The 23,931-nt window shown below is 44.4% G+C and overlaps 1 long non-coding RNA gene across 1 annotated transcript; it reads right to left on the reverse strand.

Annotated features, from left to right (window-relative positions):
* Positions 1-3,377: 3,377 nt before the first annotated feature.
* LOC147650119 (uncharacterized) lies at positions 3,378-18,474 on the reverse strand. Its single transcript, XR_015276966.1, has 6 exons — positions 14,414-18,474; positions 12,773-12,838; positions 10,047-10,184; positions 9,770-9,951; positions 7,013-7,212; positions 3,378-6,577 (listed from the first exon to the last, which is right to left on the reverse strand). It is a non-coding gene; the product is annotated as an uncharacterized LOC147650119 (long non-coding RNA).
* Between the last annotated feature and the right edge of the window lie 5,457 nt (positions 18,475-23,931).

Here is a 23,931-nt window from a genome sequence, read left to right on the forward strand (position 1 = left end):
TTGCCAAAGGACAAACAAAGGCTCTTTAAAGCTTACTTTGGTAGTAAAGAAAAGCTTTTGGAGCCCCCATATTCACTCATTTATTGCTTTGGTATTTGGGAATCCCAAAAAATGCTGCAAGTCACAGTGGTGAGTCTTAATTTTGAAGTTTCCTGAACAGTTCCTAAATCCATATTTATGTAGCAAACTGATGTCAACAGTTGTTCATAAGTTTTGTTACAGTGTCAGCATCAATCCCTAACCTGTGCCTCCATCACTAGGAGGACCTGAATGTAATTTTTACATGTCCTAATTGGCTTAATTTGTCTTTATAACCAAAGAAAATACAGAAGAGGGGTGTTTTTTCCAGGTGAACACTGCTGGAGTTGGACCCATACCGAGGAGCACCCAGCAGATGGCATCAAAGCCCTGGGAATCCCAATTTTGGGAAGCCCATGGCAGGCAGGCAGTGCTGCTTGCAGAGAGGAAGCTTTGGCTGCAGGGACCCTGGGGGCTTTCAGTGGATGGTGACAGTTCCAAAGTCCCTGCTGTGCTGAGCGTTTCACTGCTCTGCAGGGATTTCAAAGGATTGTCATTTCCACACTATGGACAGGGCTTCGTTGTGCTGGAAAAAAAATGGGTTTTGGAATGATTTGGGTTGGAAGGGACCTTAAAGGTGATTTATTTCCAGCCCTCCTGCCATGGCAGGGTGTGGAGAGCTTGCTGCTCTTTGATCCTAAAATTGGGATTGGCCATAAATACAGAGCTGGTGTTCAGGGAAGATTGCTCAGTGCCACAGATCTGATTTTCCCCTCATTTTCTCTCCCTTCAGGGTTTTATGTGTGTGATGCATTTTTCCTGCTGGCTTAGTCCTTGCTACAAAAATCTGAGGGCGTTTTTGCCCCTGGGCTGTCCAATTTCCTTGTGTGCTCTGGCCAACTGTGTTTGCAAGTCATTACACCTCCAAATTTTTCAGCTCAGCCTCTGAATTTCTGTCGTTTGCAGAGCTCCTGTGCCAAGCCATCATTTGGTATTTTTATATGTGTAAAGCAGAACGTGCAGGAAACACTTTTTTTATTCTGGAGTTGTCATTGCAGAAGTGACTTTGCAGATGGTGTGTCAGCTGCTTGGAAGTGTTTGACAGCATCCTGGTTTTGCCTTTTAATAACCTTTCTGTCATGAAGATCTGCAATTGTTTTTGAGCTGGCACTTAGTCTGTTCAGCACCCCATGTTCTGAGGACTTTTTATTTTTGGTAGATTGGAATCTGCTCTCACCAATAATGTTTCCTTTACCTGAGCAAGAGAACTGTTCATGAGGCCCATGAACCAACCCCTGGTGCTCTGTTCACCCCAAACATCTTGTGAATCATAAATATAAATATAAATATAAATATAAATATAAATATAAATATAAATATAAATATAAATATAAATATAAATATAAATGTTGGAACATCCAGGTCAGAGTGCCCAGAGTTGGGGGTGACATTTGAGAGGCACCTGGAGGATGAAATGTGTCACAAAGTGCTGTTCTTTAATCTCAGGGCTTTCAGAGTGCTGGGCTGAGGATCCTTTCCAGATGGAATCACCTGTCCAGCTTTTATCTAAAATACAATTTCAATACAAGTTCTGTTTTGCAAGTGACAGAGTCACCCATGGCTGGTTTTTTACCTGGCTGCAGCAATTAAAGCAGTGAAATACAGGTGAAATTCAGCTCATTTTGGTGCCTGCTGTCAAGGAGATCCCAGGTTTTTAAAGCTTGGTAAAACACGGTGGGATTCAATTCCTGCACTTGAGGTATTTTCAGGGCTTGTTTGTGATCCTGGATCTCTGGTCACAGGATCCTGTTTGCCACAGGATGATCTCCAGTGGAACTTTTATTAATCCCCATTTTGCAGAGCAGATCTGGCATCCATTTACACTCCACAATACAAATGTGGTGGCTAATTATTCAGTAATTATAGGAAATGGTGTGTAGCTGAAGCACTGATAATTTTGTGATAATAAAATCACATCCAAGGGCAAGAAGAGACTGAATTCTGAATACTGAAGCCACATTTTCTGTAGGAACAACAGAACTGAGCAGTTTGCTTTGCATGAGTCAGTGGTTCAGATAATTTATCTAATGTTATTCTAATAGTCTGATTCATGAGACAGAAAAAAATATGAATATATATAGGCATAATAAAGCCTGACAGAAATTATTTACAACCAGCTTTGTCTTTATTTAGATTGCATGAGTCACGCAGAAAATCAAATTATTTTGTAATTAAACTTTGACTGCTGCTAGGGCTGCACAGAACCCCAAGCACAGGCCAGGGAGGATTCCCCCAGCAGGAGATGGAACAAGTTTGCATTCAGGGGAATTTCATCCAGCTGATAAAAGGTGGCATAAAAAATGGAATAAATAATTACAAACTCGAGGAGAACATGGGGATGTGCTCAGTGTTGGACTCCAGACTAAGCCAGGACTGCTCCCAGCTGTTCCTTCAGGAAAAATTCTTGTTGGAATTCTCAGCACAGCCCAGCAAAGCGAGGAAAAACCTTGTTCAGTGGAGTTTTGGAGTCTGCCAAGTTTTACCCTTAAAGCACAGGACAGAATTACATCAAATCATCAAATTTGGGTGTTTTTTCTGTCTTTCCTGTAACAAACAGGGTTGTGCACACCAGACTTACAACACAGAGCTTTGGGGTTTTGTGAAATTCTATTCAGAGTTTAAATTTCTGCTGTCTCTTGGGTATCTGGGATAAATCTGAATTTAACCAAGCTCCTGTGTAAGGCCTGGACTTTGATCAACAGCCTACAGCACACAAATATATATTTATTTATAAGATAAAACCTGGCTGCCTTTGGGCACAGTCAACTCACAGGAAAATTATTAATCCCAACACAGATGGGCAAGGACTGCTGGTAACTCCAACATTGCTTTTTATTAACACTTGGGGGGAAAATAATAAAATTTTCAGTTCCATTGCTGTTGTGAAATCACTTTCCCCCCAGTTTTTAATCTTGCTGTTAAAAGTTCAGCCAGAAGAGCTTTGGTTTGATTCTGAAAATGTCTCCCAGCACCAATGCTGAACATACTTGGGATCAAACAGCCTCTGGGAAAGGTTTTACAACTAAACTTGTCTCTGTTTGTAGGGGTTGGAGGGTGTTCAGGGGTTTGTTATGTGTGTGCTGCCTAAAACAAATAATTGTGCTCATTTCAGCTCCTGAAGAGTCGTGGGTGAGCTGGGGATGTTCAGGGTGGCGTTTGTAGGAGTTGACTTTGTAGAAAATGCTGCTACACGTAGCAAAATAGAATAGAAATATTCAAATAGAAATATTAAAAATGACTATTTAAAAATAGAAATAATAAAATTTACTATTTTTATCTAAAAGAACAAAGTGGACTTCACTGTAGAAGACTGACACATTTTATTACAGTCACAACACTTGATTTTAGACAAGTGGTAGAAAAATCAACTGCAGAATTTATTTGACTCCTAAATTTATTTGTTAATTTGACAGATCTACAGTTGAAGATCTATTTCTAAATATCTAAATACAAATTTGCTTTTACATCTAGTGACTGCAAACCCCAAAGATGGTACCCGAGGTGCAGAGTGTGGGATCCTCACTGCCTGTGGGGCTCAGGCCGTGTTTTTATCTGGGTTTTTGTCTCTCACCAGGAGTGAACAGGAATGAACCCCGAGCCCTGGATTCTCTCCTGAGCCCAGCCTGATTGAGGAAGGGTCCATGGGGTGAGGGGAAGGAATGTGGGCTCTGGATGCAGCTCTGAGCTGCTTACACACCCAAATCAAACCTGTTCCATACCTAATCCAAGCCAAGCAAACAATTAAAGCTATAAAATATTTAGAAATGAAGAAAAACCACCACAGGCTCCTCTGGGCAACCTCCTCACCCTCAGAGGGAGGAATTTCTTCCCAATTTCCCACCTAAACCTCCTCTCTGTCAGTTTGTTCCATTGATTTGCTGATAAGTGCCTACCAACACAAGAACATATACAAAGAAAAAAATAAAAAAAATAAAATAAAACATAAAATAAATCACGAGGCTGCTGATGAGCTCAATTTGAGAGGCTTGGGCTCGTGCTAAACTGGGATGGGAGGCCTTTGTCCCTGTCTGTACCCCAGCCTGTCATTAGCCATTTGAACCCACAGCAAATGTTAACCAGGGAAATCTCTGCTGTTTGGAAATAATTTATTGGAGGGTGTTCTCATGGACAAAGAACTGTCAAATACCATTGGCACAGCCTGTCCATCTTTTGTGGGTTTTTTTTTTTAAATATAAAGCTTGGAGCAATATGGTATCAGTCTGTAGATTAAATGAAAGGTTGCAAAGTAGATGCTTTATCTGATTTTTCTGTACAAGAAGGCACAGATTTGCTACTGGTAATTCATAGGGCTCAGGAGAGATTTCATCTGCTCGTCACCCGGCGTGTTCAAGAGGAAGAAATGTTCCTTTGAATCATTGCAAAGCACATCAGGATTCCAGGGAGCTGAAACCACCAGGATCATTCCCTGGGCTGCTGTTTGTGCAGTGCAGGACAAGCTCACATTTCCAAATCTGATGGCATTTGGTGAAGTGGAAGAAGGAAATGTCAGCAGGGCAGTGGCAGGAAAATCCTCGAGGAAAGGGAGCAGCACAGCCTCAGGCAGGCTGGAATTGTCAGCAGAGCTGGGAATTCCTGACAGGAATTTCTGCTGGGGTTGCTGTGCTTGGGCTGAGCAGCAGCATGGGGCTGCCAGCAAAGCAAAGCTCTGCAAAGCCCCAAGGCACAGGTTCCAAGATTCCCTGGCTTCCCATGGACAGGAGTGTCCTTCCTGCTGGAATCTGGGACTCTCCCTCACAGCTGGGGATGCAGGACACCACTGCCTTGTGGGAGATTCCTCTCTGTACTGATCAGGAGAAGGTCAAACCCATCCTCACTCATCCTCCCAGATTTCCCCTGCAGTATCAGTTTGGGGGTGGTGGCAGCTAAACCAGAGGAGGAATTGATTTTCTGGATGTAGAGCGCAGAATTTAGCCGGAGACAAAACTCATTCCCACTGTCAGACACGGGGTTGGATTGTGTCCTTCATCCTCTTTTTGGGCAGCTCCAGACCAGCTTCGTACCTTTGGGTTATTTAGAAAAAGCTTTTGAAGTTTTGCTGAACAAATTGCTTTCCAGTGAGAAAACAACAACTTTTTCTGAAAAAGGGAGAGGTATTTTTGCCCAGCTCTAACAAAGTGATTGGAGCTGGCAGCTCAGTTATGAAGTCAGAGTTTCATTTTTCAGATGTTACACGGCCACCAAAAGACTTCCACGGGAGGAAGAAGTGTCAGTAACAAATGGTTACCTGTAGTAAGAATTATTCTGTTGTCTGTGGACTGCTTTAAAATCTGATTTTGACTTTCCTCAAAATTATTGTGCTGCAGGAGATCAGGCACTGAGACAGGAATTGCAGTTCTGACATCCCAGCATCAACATCCCAGCTCCCAGCTTCAGTTCATTATTTCACCAACTGTGTCACCTTTATTTCCTTGGTGACTGAAGTGATTTGGCAAAGCTCACTGAGATTCTTGAAATGCTGTGTTCAGAGAACCTGTAGATAGGATGGATTTTCTGTTTGCAGTCAAGTATTTTAATTATCAAGTTAAAAATCCGTCTTTTCCTTCTAAAAGAGAACACTTCTTGTGTGGGGTGGAGATTTGGTATGCAGAGCTTTAAAAAAACTCGGGCAGCTACAGAAAAATCTGAGTCCAGAGCTCAATTATTTTTGATTTTAGTGCTTGAGTTTAGTTGACGGCAGTGTGTCCTTTAGATTGTGGATAAACAGATAAATTTGTAGATAATTAGTTCCAGTAAGCACAGAGCATCCAGCAGCACAAAGCTGATGTTTCCAGGGATCTCATTCCGCCATTGGCTGAAGAATGTGTTTAACGTTTTCTGCAAACCACAAAATGACTTCTTTTCTCTCCCTCTGCTGTTTGATTTGCCCTGGTCTCTTTGCCCACTGCATTTTTCCCATCCAACTTCCCCAGTCACTCTGTAATTCTGATGATTAAATGTGCAATTAAGGCTTAAGCACTATTAGCACAAGGGATTTGGAAAGGAGGATGAGGCTGTAACACTGACATCAAATTTCAGTGGCAGCAGTGCTGGAACAAAAATGTGACTTTCATCCTTTGGGGAAGGGCTGGGTGCAAATTCCTCACCAGGACCCCCTGGAGCCAGCAGCAGCCCTGGAATGGATTTATCCACATCAATTTCTGGAATTCTGTGCGTGCTGACAACATACAAATAGCACAGCACAAATGATATTATTTTAACTTGTTTATCAACTTGTCAGAACAACCCTTTCCTTATTTTTTTCCCCCCGGTGCAGCGGTGTAAATCTGACTCATGCAGAGAAAGTCACAAAGATGCACTGGCCTGTCTGGATTTCCAGCAATATTATGATGAGAAATACATTCATTTGTCCGTATGGAAAGGATTTAAAGGTTGTTGCATTCATTTGTAACCAGAGCCTGAGCACTTCATCACACAGACTCGCTGCAGCAAGGAAATTATCTCTTCTTCCCAACTCCATTAACAGCACTTTTACAGAGTCCTGAAAAATATAAATATTGGAGGATGTTAATGGAAATGACACCTGTAGCTGATGTATGGGTGCCAGGAAATGTGATTAAGTGCCCTGTTAATTAACTCCTTTGCTCTGGTACTTGGAAAAGTGGAGTCATTTTTTAAAGGTAGCTGAACTGCCTGGAAAAGGGCACTGCTCTGATCTGGGGAAATGTGGGGGTTTTACCTGGAGAATTTTACCTGCTTCTGATTTTAAATACTTCACTTCTACTGCACACCTGATTTCCAAGACCCCAGCAGAGATATAGAGCTGGAGAATCAGTTCCAGGACCTGGTTCACTGCCCATTTATTTCCTTTCCTTGAAATATCTGAAATACTGTCAGGATTATTTTAAAATATCCCATTGCTCCCCATATAAAAATACCTAAGATGATGATTAACTCTCAAAAATGGGATTGATACCATCAGGATGCTCCTCTTCAACTGCTCCTCCTCTGGCCCAAGCAGCTTGCAGAGCTGGGGACAAATCCTCTGACAATCTTCATTGGTGCAATTCATTATTGGGCATAAATCGTTCCAGGTTTGCCACAGATTTTCCTGCCCAGCTCTGTCCATGTGTTTCACAGTGGTACAACCTTGGTGAAGAGACACAGGGGGTTTTCCTGCATTAAAACAGAAAAAAGGGCACCTTTTGGTTCAGGAAATTAGAGCCAACAGCAGTGAGTTGTACCTTTCAGAACAGCAATTTGTTGGCTATTTAAGAGGGGAATATTAATCCCTGTTAGCTTTCATTCTGGTTTTTTTTTGAGCTGCTTTCATTGACAGAACCACAAGAATAATGGTTGTAAAAATGATCAGCCCAGCTCTGAACCATGAACTCGCCTCTGGTTCCCCTCATTTGCATCCTGCAGCTGTTAATGAGTTAATGACAGGCGCAGGTTTAATGAACAGAGCATCAGTGAGGAGACAGGGGAGTGGATCAGAGTTCATGGAGCTGTTTTAATTACCCCGACTTCAGGTCATTAGCTGCATAACTACCTGTGCACGAGCTGATCATTATCCTCTCGTGGCACTGATGAATTTGGGGTCTGTTTGGACTGGGAAAAATGCAGAGATCCTTTCCATGAACAATTCACTGCTGGATCAGAGGCTGAGCACGCTCTGCATGTCTTCCCTCGCCCCTCGTGCTGCTGCACATTGGCTTTAATTACGATTTTCCAGCCTGACTTTCAATTAACTTTGCTGCAGGTGGACAGGAAATGCTCCAAGTCTGTAGGGCTTTGCTCAAAGAATCAAGCTACGAGCGTTTCATTTTTCATAAAGGAGTTGCTGAGTGTTCTGACAGTTTCTAGAAGCTGATCCTGGTTGTGTTGTCCTTGAACTCAGAGATGCCTCGATTCCCAAAATCGTGTGTAAACCAATATACAACATAATCCCTACCCCTGATAATTTTAGAGTGGATTTTTGGCAACTGTAATACACTTCTAAAATAAATGGAATTTATTTTAGCTGCTCTGAAAAGGGTGGCTTAAAATGTACATGGGGTAATTTTTTCCTGAGAGGTTGCAAACCTGTTTAATCCATTTTCCTCTGCACTTTACATGTGTAATTGCACTTGCCTGCAAAGAGCATTTGAGTGAATGCTCAGATCAAAGGAGCTGACAGCTCACATAACAAATCCTGTTTGCTCCTAATAGAGCTACAGGGCTGAGCATTTGCATGTACTAATCTGGGGAATTTTTAAATATCTGAAGTTACACTGCAATCAAATGGTATCAATCTCATTTCTAACAGTTAATCATCATCTTAGGTATTTTTATACGGGGAGTGATGGGATATTTTAAAATTGTCCTGACAGTATTTCAGATATTTCAACCAAAGGAAATAAATAGGCAGTGAACCAGGTCCTGGAACTGATTTTCCAGCTTTGTGCTTCTGCTGGGGTCTTGGAAATCTCGTGAATTATACACGTGAACACACAATTGAAGGATTTAAAATCAGAAGCAGGTGAAATTCTCCAGGTTACAACCCTGAAAGATAAAGAAATATTGAAGGTCTCCAAATTCCATCTGACTTACACAGGACAATGACTCTGATTTAAAGCACTGAGTAACCACCTGAGCAGTTTGCAGAGGGACTGAGGTTAATGTTTAGTGTGCACTGAACATAAAGCACAGGTGATGCTGGGGACTGGTTTATTCCATGTTCTGCCCTTCTATTTCCCATTTTCCCGCATTTATCTTCAAAAACCATAATTAAACTAATGAACCTCTCTGTCTATTGCTTGTCTGACAAGGAAATCACTTTCAGACACTTGAAAAACTGAGCTCAGGAATTACTCAGCTGGCTGAGAGTTTGGATCTGAGCTATCCCTCTCTTTTAAAAGCCATTAGGAAGGCTCTTGACACGTGGAATATTGGAATTGTAATCTGATGAGGAGAAGCAGCAAAGGAAAGACAAGTTGCAGTCAGGATGAATTTACTGTCAAAGCTAAACTACTTTTCAGCAGCCCTCATTTCCCAAGGAGCAGCTGGTTTAATTCTCTGAGCCAGCTGCTGATCAGTAAATGCAAAATCAGAGGTGGGGATTGAAAGAAGTGTTGGACACCCTTCAAAATCCCACAGGGCTCCAGGAATTCCAGCCCCAAGGAAGGGATTTTTCTTCCAGTTTCTTCAGGCTGGAGAGCTCACAGCCTCAAGTGATGGGATGTTTGGAAGTTGTGCCTTCAAAATTAGGTGAAGGAAGCAAAGAGAAGGCGGAGTTTGGGTGTTGGGAACTTGGTTTTGCAGCAAGAACTTGAGGCTCGGATGTATTTCCAAAAGTAACACCTGGAGCCTGTTGTTCCCATAGAACTCCCTTCTTCCCATTTCCCTGTGCATTGAAAATCCAGTTGTTAGTTAAACAGCTTATTAATTAATACAGGATCTTATTAATAAAACAGCTTATTAATTAATACTGGCCTTCTTCATCCCTCCAGATGCAGAGGGGTCACCTAGAGGTGTTGCTGACAAAAATGCCATTTCCAGCCTGAGTTTGGAAAGCTCCTTTGCAGCTTTGTTTTTTTCAGGAGTTTTGTTCAGGATGGATCCCCAAAGGGCAGCATTCCCTAAATTCACTCCCACTCAAATATCCCAGCAAAGGAGTGAGGGCAGGGTTTGTGTGTGGGGCTGGGTGAGGATCAGCAGCACATCCAACCCAAGCAGCTCATTTTTCACTCACTTTCCTTTGGTGCTGCCTGCAAATCCTGGGAGGCAATTCTGGAATGTGCTGTGGGTTTGATCCCGTTGTACCTTTGGAGCAGCAGTTCTGATAGCATTCCTCTCGATTTAGCACCGAATAAATGTCAGCTGTAATATTTTATTAAACTGTTCCTGCTTCTTCAGCTTGTTGTGTATGAGATGCTGGATGGTTAGTAAAAAAAAAATAAAAATAAATGGATTAAGAGAATGCTACATTCATTTTTCTCTAACTTCTGGGTCAAATTTAATCAGCTTACAAGTCAAAGAATGCTTTCTGCCACAGCAGTAAACACAGCTGGGATCCAAAGTGGAGCTTCTGGGGGCAGAAAAAAGGCCCATGCAGTTGAATTGTCAGCTAAATTCTTCTTTCAGGCTCTTTCTCACTGCTTGTGATCCTTGGGAGAAAGAAGCAACTTTTTAATTTCAGCAGGCCAGGCTGCCTGGGCCCCAGGATTGCTCATGTGGCTCCTGTCAGACTTTTCTCATCTCTAAGAAATCCCAGCTCTGCAAGTGCTGAAGGAGAACATTTATTTCTCTGGTGAAGCTCAAGTGGAGGGATCAAAACTAGAGAGGAAAGAGATTTATTGTGTGGTCTGGTTTTGTGACAATAATCAAAGCTGTCTGCAATATTGCACAAGGTGATGTCCCCAATAAAGGCAGGGGAAGGTTGGGAATTTATCATCCCTTTATCAAATTCCCCTCTCCTGGTGTGCACAGGCCTCATCTGTGCTGGGAAACAACAGAGCAGGAGAAAGGAGGAGCCTGACTTCACTGACAAACTGCAGGGAAAAAATGACTTTTTGTCAAATATTGACTAAGAAAATTGTGATATAATACATTATCCTCCACAGGTCTTCTTAATTCTGACAGTTACAATATAAATTTGGGATCTATTTTCCCCTTCGAGTTGGTTGCACCTCACCGGGATAATGTAACACCAGGATAATGTAACACCAGTTTAATGTGCTTTTTCCCAAATGCCCCATTGTGCTTTCAGCCATTTACATTTCTGACACCTTAATGCACACTCTCTGCTGCTGAAATGAATGTTTCATTAAAATAATTCAATAGAATCATAATTTGTTTTTATCTAGTTACGTGTCCTTTCAGCTGGCCCTCAGAAGAATTCAGCTCCTTGTCTCACTGCTGCAATGATCCAGCCCTGAGGAATTTTGGTGGGGTTTTTTTTAACCTCTGGATGCAATAAAACAGCTCTGGAGGGTCCCAGATTTGACATAAGCTGTGCCAGGGTTTATAGAACATCAGGGAATTTCTGGACCTGGAGAACAAGCAAAAAGATTTTTGGCTTGAGCACATCCACATCTCCAGGTGTTGTTTTTTTGGGAGGCAGGGAATGCACGTGGGAAAAGCAGGACACCTGGGAACCCCTTCCCACCTTGCTGTGGACACAGGGCTGGAGCAGTTGAATCCCAACTTGTTGGGATTCAGGGAATGGACAGGCAGTGCCAGGAGGTGGGAAAACAAGAGCCTCAAATTCTCCCACCCAGCAAACCCCAAGGTCTCCCCTCTCACTCTGCAGTGTCAGGAAAGGGGAAATTGCTCAGAAATTCCTCTCTGACACTTCTCTTTATTTATTCTTTTGACAGGATTGCTGCTTCATTAAAAAATGAAGGTTCATTGCCACCCTTGGGCTGTCCATAACCCAAGCAGAGCCTTTTGGGGAGCTGATCCAAAAGATCCAAGCCTGGCATTGTTTCCATGAATTCCTTGTTGGGAATTGCCCCTGGAGGAGAGCAGAGACCGAGGGCAGAGCAAAGCCCCTGTCCTTGGGAAATGAGGCTGTTCCCAGGTGGAGAGCAGTGTGGAAGTGAGGCTGGAGCAGAATTCCCACTGTTCCCACCCCTGCCCAGTCTGGGCACAGCAGGAGCTCTCAGCTGGCTGCTGCACAGGAACATTTTGCCCAGAGTTTGTCAGGTTTTGGGGGAAATCTGCTCGGAATCAGGTTCCCCCTTCTTGGGGCAAGGAGCCAAAGGCCATCTCTGGCTCAAGGTCACTCTTTGGGGTGGCCAAAGCCACACAGAACTCGTGGTTCTCACCTGAACTGACCAAACCTTCAGATCCTGATCATTCCAAGGGACTCCTGAATATCCTGAGGCCACAGGAACCTTCCCCTCCTGCTCTCCCTCCAGTGCCCAGCACTTTGGTTGCTGCTTTTGCCATTTTTTCATTGAAATTCCCCTCTAAAAATTTAAATTTTGTTTTCTTCAGTCAGAATCTCACCTGGGCCACATTGCAGTGGAAAGCAAAATTGTTTTGCTGGCATTTTTTAAATGCTCAGAAAAATGCTTTTCTTTTTCATTTTTTTTTTTTTTTTTACAGTCAGTGCCAGTGTAGCTTAATTAGAGGAAAGCAAGGAGGTTCATAAAGCACTGCTGTATTAATTACTACTGAAATATTACAGGTGGCATGGTGAGCACAAATCTCGTGGAATAATTTCACCAAAATTTGTGACTTTCTCTGTTTTCCAGCTCCTGTTTCTAGTCTAACTGAACCCAAAGCAGAATATCATTTTCTGATCACAATATTATTTTTTTTCTCCGATTGTTTGTAAAGCAGTGAATTGTACAGCATGTTCTGAATATTAGAAAGCATTTCCTTGCTTGGTCAGGATCCAGTAATAAGATAAATTATAATGAGCTAATTTCAATTCCAAATGAACTCATTCCTGTGCTGGCTGCTGAAAATGCATGAGCCACTGGCACGAGCAACTTGGATTCTTCCTTCTTCTTCCTGCCCACAGACAACATCCAGGCTGGAAGAGCTCAAAATGAACAGTTTGGAGAAGAAAATGAACACCTGTTCCAGCATTGCATTGTCTGGCCTGGTTTTGAGCTCCCAGAGTGCCCCACAGAAGGTTTTTAGGCACAGGAGCAGGGAGTGGTGCCTTGGGCTGTATCAAATCCCAGTGGGTTGGAAGGGTGAGGAAAATCCTGCTCTGTGCCAGCCTGGGGTGGGGGCTCACCTGCTCTGGTCAGGTCACACAAGTGCAAAAATCACTTTGCCAGCTCAGTTGGTGTTTGTGTCAGGTCTGAAACACAAGAAAGAGGGACATAAAGGCACTTAAACCCTTGAATTCCTCCCTCTAAAACACATTTTTGGGTAGTGGTAGCTAATCCTTTTTAAATTGAAGTCTCTGAACAAGTTCTTAAAAACCCACAAAATATCCCCCTGCTCTTGTCTCAAAATCACCAAGATTGAGATAAAAAGATATGGACTCTGCTTTCTGCTCCCATATTTCCAGTGTTTCAAAGGATTTTTTTTATATCAGTATTCAGTGCTGCAACACAGACTTTAAATGCCTTGAGCTCTTCTAAGAGGGATTTTAGCTTTGTTTTTTAGTTTGGGAAGACTCGTGGCAATCAAAACGTGAATCTGCTAAAATCTATGGCAACACAGCCTAGTAAATGTTAGCAGGGCTGCTCTCTGTGGCAGAAAAACTAGCTGGAGCTGGTTAAATTGGAATGTAACTCCAACCAATAATCAAATACAAAATATTCTGGTGGAAGGAGTCCCTGCCCATGGCAGGGGGTTGGAACTGGATGTTCTTTAAGGTCCCTTCCAACCCAAACCATTCTGTGATTCGAGGATTTTTTTTAAGCTGAAACTCCACCAGACTTTTCTTCCTACTCCCTACCTGCCCTTCCCATTTACTCTGTGTGCTTTTAAATAGACACCAAATATTCATTTCTGAGAGCATTTGAAACCCCAATTCACTCTTCCCAACAGCTCCAGGTTTTCATGCTGAGGCTGGGACAAAACTGATGATTAATCAGCCAAGCCAGTGACTGGAAATCTGATTTTGAGTCAGCAGCCTCAGTTTCCTGTGCTCGAGGAGGGGAAAACATCGACCTTTGTACCTGTCAGTGAGCACTGACTCACTGCTGATGAATCTGGAGCTGATGTGCACTGCTGGAAAGCTGAACCAGGGCTGCAAATCCCCGTTTTGTTTTGCCTCAGTGCTTCAGACGGGCCTGGGGAAGAGCCTCAGGCTTCTCCTGTCTCATCCAGTTATTCCCCAGCACCAGGAGTGTTGCTTCCCAATAAACCATTCCTCGCTGGGAGGTGAGCTGAGATCCCAGCTGGAGCTGGGCTTTGTCCTGGGGGGAAAGTGCAGTCAGGGGGAGCTGGCTGGGAATCTGCTGGATCCCAGCAGGAAAATCCTCCCTGGGCAGTGTGGGGGGAGCACAGGTCCCATCCTGACCCCCCTGGGGCTGCAAGGGAGGCTGAGGAATGGCTCGGGGTCTGCTGTTTGTCTCTGGAGATTCAGGAATCAAACTGGCTGCTTCTGACAGAACTGGGAGAAAATTTGGGCAAAAGCAGCAAAGAGAACAATTCCTGTTGGCAGCATAGGGCCAGAGAGACCCAGAACATCCTGAGGATGCTCTGGACCCCAGCTTGCATTCAGATATAACCTCTGGTATAAAATAGAAAACAAAGCAATTAACCTGCAAAATTAACTGCTGGGGTTATTCAGTGGAGCAATCCAGAACTTAGAGAGGATGCTCTGGACCCCAGCTTGCATTCAGATATAACTTCTGCTCTAAAATAGAAAACATAAATAAATCAAAAATAAATAACATAAATAGAAAACAAAGCAATTAACCTGCAAAATTAACCACACCCTGCTCCATCTCCAGCTGATCCCAGCAGAACATCCTGGAAGGCGTGGAGTGAGAACACTGAGAACATGATTTTACAAGACAGAATGTTTTGGTGAGCTCACTTTCCCTCTCCCCTCTCCTCACATCTGTGGTTTAAGTGTGACTGGAAAATGTGCTGAGGTTAAAAACTCCAATTCCAGCCAAGGTGAAGGATTCTTCCCTTCATTTCTTCTAATTCAGCTTAATTGCAAAATATTTGGTGTGATGTTAAGTTTGGCTTCAGACTGGCGGCATGGTAATGGTTTTAATTTTCTCTTCCAGCTTGAAGACTGCCTTGTAAACATTGGCTGACAGGCATATCTTTCATCTCACTGACAGCAAACTGATCTGTCAAAAATCCCAATTAATATTCCGAGAGGGAGAAGAAAAGTAATGCAATTCAAATCAGGTTAAATCACTTGAGTTAAGATTTGGGATTCCTCTCCCTGAATCTCTCAGGTGCCTCTTGCAGGTGTCATTCTGCAGGTGGGATGTCCAGCTGCAGTGGAGCTCTGCCTGTTTGTGCCTCCAGGGTTTATTTGCAGTGTCCTTGTCCTGCCCAGTGCTTCTTTCCTAGGTCATTCACTGCTGCTCCCATCGCTTCTGCATTTCCCTCTGTGAAAACATTGTTGATTTCCATGCATTCCCTGAGCTGAAGATCTCGGATAATTTCTTATTTACGTTTTAAAAGCCACCAAGTCAAACTCCCAGCACTTTCTGCACACTTTGAAGAGGCTTTTCAGTGCTGAAATCGCTTCTCTGCTGAGCTGTGGTTGAAATTCAGGGATTGCAATGGGCCAAGTGCTGCTCCTGCAATAAATTTTCTGGTCTTGTAAGGCAGCTGAGAGCGGGGTTTGATCCTGTTGTTAATCACCATAATGGTAAACAAACCCTAATGTTAGGAATGCATTAAAGGCAATGAAAAACAGCATTGCAGAGGAAAGTGGCGGGTGGCTGCATTTGCTCATTATCCACTGAATAACCCCAGCACTTAATGCCTTTGCAGGCTAATTGCTTTGCTTTCTATTTTAGACCAGAAAAGTCATATTTGAATACAAATTGGGCTGCCATGTTTATCATGGAGCATTTTTTTAATGACTAATTAACTTTCTTTTGCATTTAAACACTAAGGCCAATTGAACTCCAGGCTCATGAGCACCACTCTCTCCTTTGGGGAACACATTTAAAATTCCAGCAAGGGATCTGAATGCTTTATATGCTCTTAGACCCTCACTTCAGATCACTCAAAAATCAAAGTGATGCTGCAAAAGACTGTTTGTTGTGTGACTTGCAGAGTTCTCTGCTGTTTGCAGAGCAAAGCAATGAAATACGGAGGTGTTTGTGAAATATTGTTCAGGAGCGATCACTTCAGGCACTCCAGTTAAATCTTCCTATTTGCCACAGTAATTGTTCCTTTATAATGACAGCGGGGGTTGGAAAAGAATAGTTTGGTTTCTGAAGATTGAGTTTTGGATTGGAGGATTTTTTTCTCATAAATCACAGAATCTTGTGACTTTTGCCTGATGCCCACCCTGTCCCCAGCCCAGAGCACTCAGTGCCACCTCCAGGAATTGCTGGGACACCTCCAGGGATGGGGATCCAACCCTCCCTGGGCAGTTCCAGTGCCTGAGCTCCCTTTCCATGGGGAAATTCCTGCTGCTGTCCCCCCTGAGCCTCCCTGGCCCAGCCTGAGGCTGTTCCCTCTCCTCCTGTCCCTGTTCCCTGCCAGCAGATCCCAAATCCCCCCCGGCTGTCCCCTCCTGCCAGGGACTTGTGCAGAACCAGAAATTCCCCCTGATCCCCCTTTGCTCCAGGCTGAGCCCCTTCCCAGCTCCCTCAGGAATTCTCCAGCCCCTTCCCAGCTCCCTCAGGAATTCTCCAGCCCCTTCCCAGCTCCCTCAGGAATTCTCCAGCCCCTTCCCAGCTCCCTCAGGAATTCTCCAGCCCCTTCCCAGCTCCCTCAGGGATTCTCCAGCCCCTTCCCAGCTCCGTTCCCTGCCCTGGACACGCTCCAGCCCCTCCAGGTCCCTCTTGTGAGGAGCCAGAACTGGACACTGTGACCTCCCCAGCTCCCGGGACAGAGGGACAATCCCTGCCCTGCTCCTCTTGGCCACACTCTTTTTGATACAAATTTTCTGGTTTTTTAGGCCAATGGCATCCAGGCTTGTCCACAAAGGTGAGTTCAATCCCTGCAGATGATTTAGCCCGAGGGAATGATGTATTTTTAACAAATTGCAGTTGCAGCACGCATTTCCATGGCAGGGAGCTCATGCACAGATCCGTGCATGAACACAATTTCTGATTTTAGTTCGTATTTTGGTAACTCTCTTTTGCGGCTCCAAATGCACAACACTGCAAATCCTTTCAAACAGGATAGCAGAAAATGCTCTCCCCCACACAACTTCGGTCTCTAGTGAATTTTATACACTGAGTGACATTTTGGGCATGAGGAGGGTCTTGTGTTTATTTAAAACCCCAAACACATCCCAGCGAGGTGTGTCCTGAGCTGACCTGCCAGTTTGATTTTCTCTGGTTTTTTTGGGAAATGAGTGCCGTAGGGGCAGCAAAAGCAACTTCTTTTGTTCTGTTTAATTCAGCATTTGCTAAATTCCAGCATAATTCCTGCCAGGTATTGCCAGAGAGCCTGGATCTGCCAGCCTGCCTGGGTGTGCAGATGTTCCAGGCTCTGCCTGCCAACTTCCCGGAAGATTTTTCTCTCTCTCGGACTGGGTTACTAAGACAACAGCTCCACTCGATTCTTTGAAGCCAATTCATTATTTGAACGAGCAGAACGAGTCCTTCTGCCACTCCTTGCAGTTTCTCCAGTCATTTTTAGCTCTCCCATTGCCTCGGGGTGGTTGCAGGGTGCTGACTTGTTAATTATGCAGCCTCTCTGTTCTCTGGAGCTCTCACAAGGTGCTGGCAGATGCTGCTGGACCAGTTTTCAGTGAGATCCAGGTCTGGGATGCTGCTGTGTGACAGACACAGGAGGATCAGCTCGGGCCCAAAAGGCAAATTCTGGGTTCCTGGTGCATATTCATGAACAAATCCATCAAAACGAGGTGGCAGCGCGTCGTGGTTTCAAATTATCGTGATTCACTTCACTGTAACGTGATCTTTGCAACATGCACTGGACTGAGAATCCAACAGTGGGAGGAGAACAAATACATTTGGCTTGAGAAGAATTTCTTTAAATGTCCTGAAAACCAAAAATGAATGATCCTTAAGGAATCCAGGAATGTGGCTGAGCTGCAGCATTACAGAAATTCAGCATTCCTACATCGCTGTCAGTGCTCCCTGTGATGGATCAGAGGGATCCGTGGATTGAGTTAAGATTAGTCCTTCCAACATTTTTAAGACTGAGCAGTGAAATAATTTTGTTGTCTCCAGTCCTTAATTTGAGGCACTTAAAAAAAAACCACTGAAGATGAGCTTCCTAGAGATTTGATCATTGCTATAAATTTTGCATCGAAGGTGCTCCAGGATAATGAAGATGGTTGGAAAACCTGGACAGAGGGAGAAAGGTTAGCTGAAGGAAACATCCTAATTGCATAAATCATTACTCCAGGGCAAAATGTAATGAGAATTTTTTAAAACATGAGCTGTCTGCACCCAGACATCCCTTTAACCTCGTGCCATCATGCCACACCAGTAATTGTTAATTTTAAATGAATTCCTCTTCCCCCTCCATGTCAGTGATGCTTTTGATTATTCTGAAGGAATCACAACAATCCTGAGGGCTGATTTTCCTGTCAGAGCAGCTGCTGGGTCCCCTGGTGGGAGCAGGTGACACTTGTGGCCATGCAGATCTCAAATGAAAGGGCTGCTCTGGTGTCACGGGGAGGATTAAGAGGTGCCTTGTTTGGTGGCAGTCCATCCTCGCTCTGCCATATTAAAAACCTGTGGAAAATCGCGATTTTGGGGTTAAATCCCTCACTGCACATCCTCCCCTCTCAGTGGCAGCCCTGGCTTTGGCACAAGGGGTCACTCCCTATGTGCAGATGTTCCACTGGGGCACCTCCCTGGGCCTGGGCCTCCCCTGACTCCTGAGCAGGAATAAAAACCTCCCACACAGCAATGCTTTAGGATTTTAGCCTTTATATTTTCCATCTATTTGTAACCTTGTTTCTTTAGTGTGTACCTCCAAACTCCATGCACAGAGTGAGCTGCTGCTTCCCCAATTTGTCAGACACAGCAATTCCTCTCCAGGCCTGGGGATCAAGGTCACCTCACTGCCCCAGGCCCCAGAGATGGAAACAAAAGGGAATTGGGGCAGCAAACTGGGGGTAAATTCCTTCATTACCTGCAGCTGGAATTGGAAAATTAACCCCAATGTGCAGCTGGACCAAACTTATAAAAGTGTGGAACCTGTGACATTTTTGGCCCTGGGGGGCTTTGTCTGCCCTAAATGTCCCTGAAGGCCCTTCAATAAATATACCTGCTTTTTATTCCCTTAATTCTGTCTGGCCTATGCTTTTAGGTAAACCCAAAAAGGCATCAATAGGACGTGGTGGTGGAAATGTCTTTGCAGTCACAGGTGAAAAAACAGGAGCAAGACTAAAGGAAGGTTTTTATTCAGTAATGGCCTCGTTTGAAAGAGTGATAGTGAGGCAGGGCTGGCTGGGAGAGGCCCCATCCATCCCCGTGATGCCTCTGTGTGGCTGCTCACATTTCCACAGGAAAAATCGTCTGCCACCCTCAGCTTTTCCCTCCCCCCGGGGGAAATGCAAATCTCCATTTAGCTCACTGAAATATGAAATATGAAATCCCAGCTTTGGGATTGCTCCCACCTTCACCCCAGCTCTCATTCCTAACCTGGGGTGTCACCACTAGAATCTCCTTCGGGGATTTTTCCCCACTTCCAGCAGACAAATGAAGCTCTTTGTCTTATTGTTTTCTCTTTTATTCACCGAGTTGGAGGTTTGATGCAAATCCCATTAAGCTCCCGGTGTGTGTTGGATGGTTTTCCTCTTGCAGAGCTGCTCTGCTTTTCCTTCTGTTCCCTGCTGGGGAGAGGTGAGAGCCTGCAGCAGCTGCTGTCTGGCCTGGGTGTCTGCTCCTAATGCTCCTCTTCTGCTCGCCAGCATCATTTGTGGAGCTGGGACCACGCCAAGAGAGGGAAATTGGACCAGAAAAAAAAAAAAAAAAGAAGAAAAAAAGAAAAAGAGGTGATTTAACTCGCATTTTAGTAAATTAAAAACAACCAACCAAAACAGAACCCCCAAACCCCACAACATGGCAGAGGATTATGGGCTTTAATGCAATTATGGGCTTTAATAAACGATGCTTTTAATTGTCTTGTGCTGCTTTATCTGGCAGCGAGTCAGACGAGGATGCTGCTTGTAATCAAACCTGCTCTGAAGCACAGACCAGGCTCCCCCAGGGCAGATTTCCACCGGGAGTGCTGGAGGAAGGGATGGAGGGGACATTTCCAGGCTCTGGATGCCCAGGACCCCTCTTTGCAGGGAAATTTTGGGGTGGCAGATCCCAAACGTTGCCTCCTCCCGGCTGCTGGGAACTGCTCTGCTGGACCAGGCGTGCTTTTGGCACAGCCCCAAAGGGCAGCACCGTTTTTGTTGGGATTTGTGCTGGTTTTGACACGTCAGGGTCAGGAGAAGAGCCAAGGTTCCGCCACTTAATGGTGATAAAAAGATAATATTGTGAGGGTGGCTGCTGGAAGGAAAGCTGGTGTGGTTTGGGTCTCACCTCAGCTCCTGCTGCCTCTGGAATATTGGAGATGCTGAGGGGTCTTCTCACAGCTCTCGCCAACCCTGAGAGCGAAGCAGAGCTCAGGGAAGGAATGTGAATCACAAATATGATTTTTTGACTGGGTGTTGGGTTGGTTTTTAAAAAACACTTGATTTTCCCCAAATCCATGAAGATTGATCAGCCCCACAATGCCTGGGGACATCAAAGTGGATGGCTCCATTGCAACTGCAGTGGCTTCATCTCCCAAATGACAGCTTTTATCTTCCTTTGGCTTTCCTTTTTTAAAGTCATATCTGACTGATTCTGAAATTCTTGTCACTGAAAGACTGAGGAGCTGTGAGCAGCGCTGTAATATTTGCTTTTATCTGTCATGTATATTTTCACTTGCTTTGAGTTAATTTGTCACATATTTTATAATTACCATTAACCATCTGAAGCCTTCTCTGGATGAAGTGCTCTGCCAGCGTGGCCGTTTGCAGTCACTCACTTTCAGCAGATTTTTACATTAACATTTTGATCTTTTTTTATATTTTCAGGGCCTGCCTTTTAGCTTCACCACACTGGGTTTTGGCTTGTCATGAGTTCTGAGCAACCTTTTTGCCCAAATTTCCTTGAAAATACTGTGAAGTTCACATAGGCTGATTTCATTTATACTTTTTGTGTCTGTTAAATTATATTATTGAACTGTTAGGAGGTCTTTTTACCCCTTTCCTGTATTTATCAGTAAAAATATTTCCCAACTCAATGAATCCTCTTCATTAAGCTACAAGGAGCTATTTAGTTTCCATATGTGCAAGGTATATTTTATTTAATATTGATTGTTTTATGTTTTTGTAATGTGTGGTTTGTGCTTCCTTAAAGGCTGGGCTGCTTTTTTTTCTTACTGACTCATCTCCAAAAGTTCACCCAGAATTTATTGCTTTGCCTTCCAGTCCTGCAGTGCAATTGTTTCTGTTCTGGAAAGTTTGGGAAAACTCTCCCTGCCAGATAAGGACACATCAAAGCCTTAATAGTTTATTTTACAAGGATATTTTGGAGTCTTTCTAATCTGCTGGCACCATTGCTTATCTTCTGCACTGCCACTTGTTGAGAGAAAGGATAATCTTCCTTTTGGATTAGGTTGGGAATTTTAGAGCAGAAAGTGCCCATGTGAGAGGAGTTTATTGTTGCTCGTGGTGCTTCTGCTGAAGCTCAGGGAAGTTACTGAGACCAGAGCAGGTTTTCATCCTGCTTAGCCACCAGCATTAACTCCAACTCCCCAAAAAAGAGTCAGTAAAGTAAAATCAACAGAATTTGATAGAAAAAGTTTTTCTGCTTTTCTTCTAGAAATGAAGGTACAAGCAAAAAATGACAGTGAATCCGCTACAAAATGTTTTCTGGGATTACTGAGGGGGTCTGGGTTGAGATGTCCTTTAGAAATGGGCAGGACTAAATCAAAACTCCACTCACATATTCTGATTCTGGTAACTAAAAGATGCTTCAAACCAAGCTGTTCTTCAGGGTCTTGTTGTTATTCTGAAACTAAAATGATTAGAAATGTAATTTACATAATTAATAAAAAACAACTGGTGATGGTAAAAAAGTGTCTGGGGCTTTAAAAAAGTCAGATTTTTCACCTTTTCAATGCAGTTTTCAGAGGTGGCAACAACACCTGAATGTATCTGAAATGGACTTGGAGATTCCACTGGATATAAATATCATTCTTTCCTGTCAGTGGTTTCAAGGATTTGTTACAATGCAATGGAGTAAAATCCTCCATTTAAGTTGGATACAGGAAAAAAAGCTCCAGGAGAAGAGCCACAAAACAACTTTATCCATCCAAATCACCAATTGCTTACACTTTTAAAGCAAGAGATGCCACAAAACCTTTAATAATAGCAACAATAGGTTTGTGTTTTGCCTATTAAAATACCCAGTTGCTAAGCACATTGATAAAGACAATCTGTGTAATTAGATTTGCAATTATACCTTTTGTTTAGTGGCAAACAGTTTGGAACAAAGCAGAAAATGTGAAGACGACATTAAATATTACCCAGAAATGTTTTTTAGCAGAGCTGCCCCAAGGAGGTTGGATAGAAAGTGCTGGTTCTCATCAGAGGAAGGAGCATTTGTTCAGGTTTGGTGTTAGGGAAATGAAGTGTGCTGGGGGTGAGGGGGGATGACAGCAGAGCCCCTCCAGGCCCAGCGCTGCTCCAGTGCCCTGGGAACAAACCCCCATCCATCATTCACTGCCACAGCTCCATCCAAGCATCACTTCTGCTGTCCTGAACTGACCCACAGCTGGGAATTGGAGCTGTCTTTCACTGGAGCTGACCCATCCAGTGCCCCATCCATCCCGTCAGGCAGCTGAGATTATCCCCCCAATTAACCCTCCCAATTAACCAAGGAGCTGTTCGATCCTCTCTCAGCAGCCTGGCTGTGCCATGGGGACTCCGGGCGTCCCCAGGAACCACAAACAGCTCTGTGCTCCATGAGATAACTTGTCCCTGTTCCCATCGAGTGATCACTGCACTGTTGGCTGGGGTGATGGTCCAGGATGTTCAGAAAACAAGGAACAAGCTGCCAAAAAAAATGGATTAGGGGGTGACATCTCTCCAGAGCCAAGGCACTGCTGAGCAGGGAATGTCATTGTTGGTATCCCCACCTTCTGCAGGAACATTTTCCATCCTGTGTGAATTTCTGCAGTGAAAGATTAATTGTGGAGAAGAACTTCACGTGGTGAGAGTCTGGAATCCTGAATCCAGCCCTGGGGCCAGCACAGGCAGGAGCTGGAGCTGCTGGAGAGGGTCCAGAGGAGGCTCCAGGAGGAGCAGAGGGATGGAGCAGCTCTGCTGGGAGAGCTGGGATTGCTCACCTGGACAGGAGAAGCTTTGGGGTGAGCTCAGTGTGGCCTGGAGGAGCTGCAGGAAAGATGGAGAAGCTTTGGCCAGGGATGGAGGGACAGGACACAGGGAAGGGCTTCAAACTGGCACAGGACAGGGTTGGATGGGATATTGGGCAGGAATCAGCCCCTGTTTGGAGACCACGAGGAAGACTCCCAAGACAAAGGTCAGACAGAGGTCTCCATGAGTGCAGGTTGGGCTGAAGGGAATGAAATTCTGCCAGTTTGGATTTGCTGTGCCTCCAACCAAGAGTTACAACAAGCAGAAACTAATTCCTCCAGAATAAAACCCCGAAAAACCTCATAGCTGCTGTTATTGATGGAGAGTGAAACCAGGGCTTTGGAATTACTCATCCATCATTCAGGGAACGAGGCCTGGAACAGCCAGGGCCTGAGCACTGCTCAGGCATCATTCCATGAGTAAAGCCATTAATTTGTAATGTCACCATGGCAGTGCTTTAATTGAAGTGCACAGCAAAGGCTCCTGGTGAGTCAGGGCTGCACCTTCCAGTGCTCGTGGTCAGAAATTCCCAAGAATTGCAGGAGAGGAATGAATCCCTGCCCTCACCTTCCTGAGTGAGGGCAGGGGGGAGCCTGCCATGGCTGTAAACACAATAAAACCCCCTGGAACCTGCTCTCACTGCTACCAGCCCCTGCCTGCTCCTTGCCCTGTGCACTTTACCTGAAACCTGCCTAAATCTGCCTAAAACCTCCCAAATCCCCTGCAAAGTGGGAAAATCCTGCCCGTGGCAAAGCCTCCTTCCAAATGCAATAACCAGGCTCCCCCAGGAGCAGAGGGTGGCAGCCAAGCCCCAGTGAAAATTCATTTCCTTGGGCCCTTCTCAATCCCAAAGCACTCAGGAGATTTCTGGAGCAGCCCAGCCCAGTCCT

Source organism: Cyanistes caeruleus, chromosome 16, assembly GCF_971803275.1.
Source record: "Cyanistes caeruleus chromosome 16, bCyaCae1.hap1.1, whole genome shotgun sequence".
Classification (NCBI taxonomy): Eukaryota; Metazoa; Chordata; class Aves; order Passeriformes; family Paridae; genus Cyanistes; species Cyanistes caeruleus.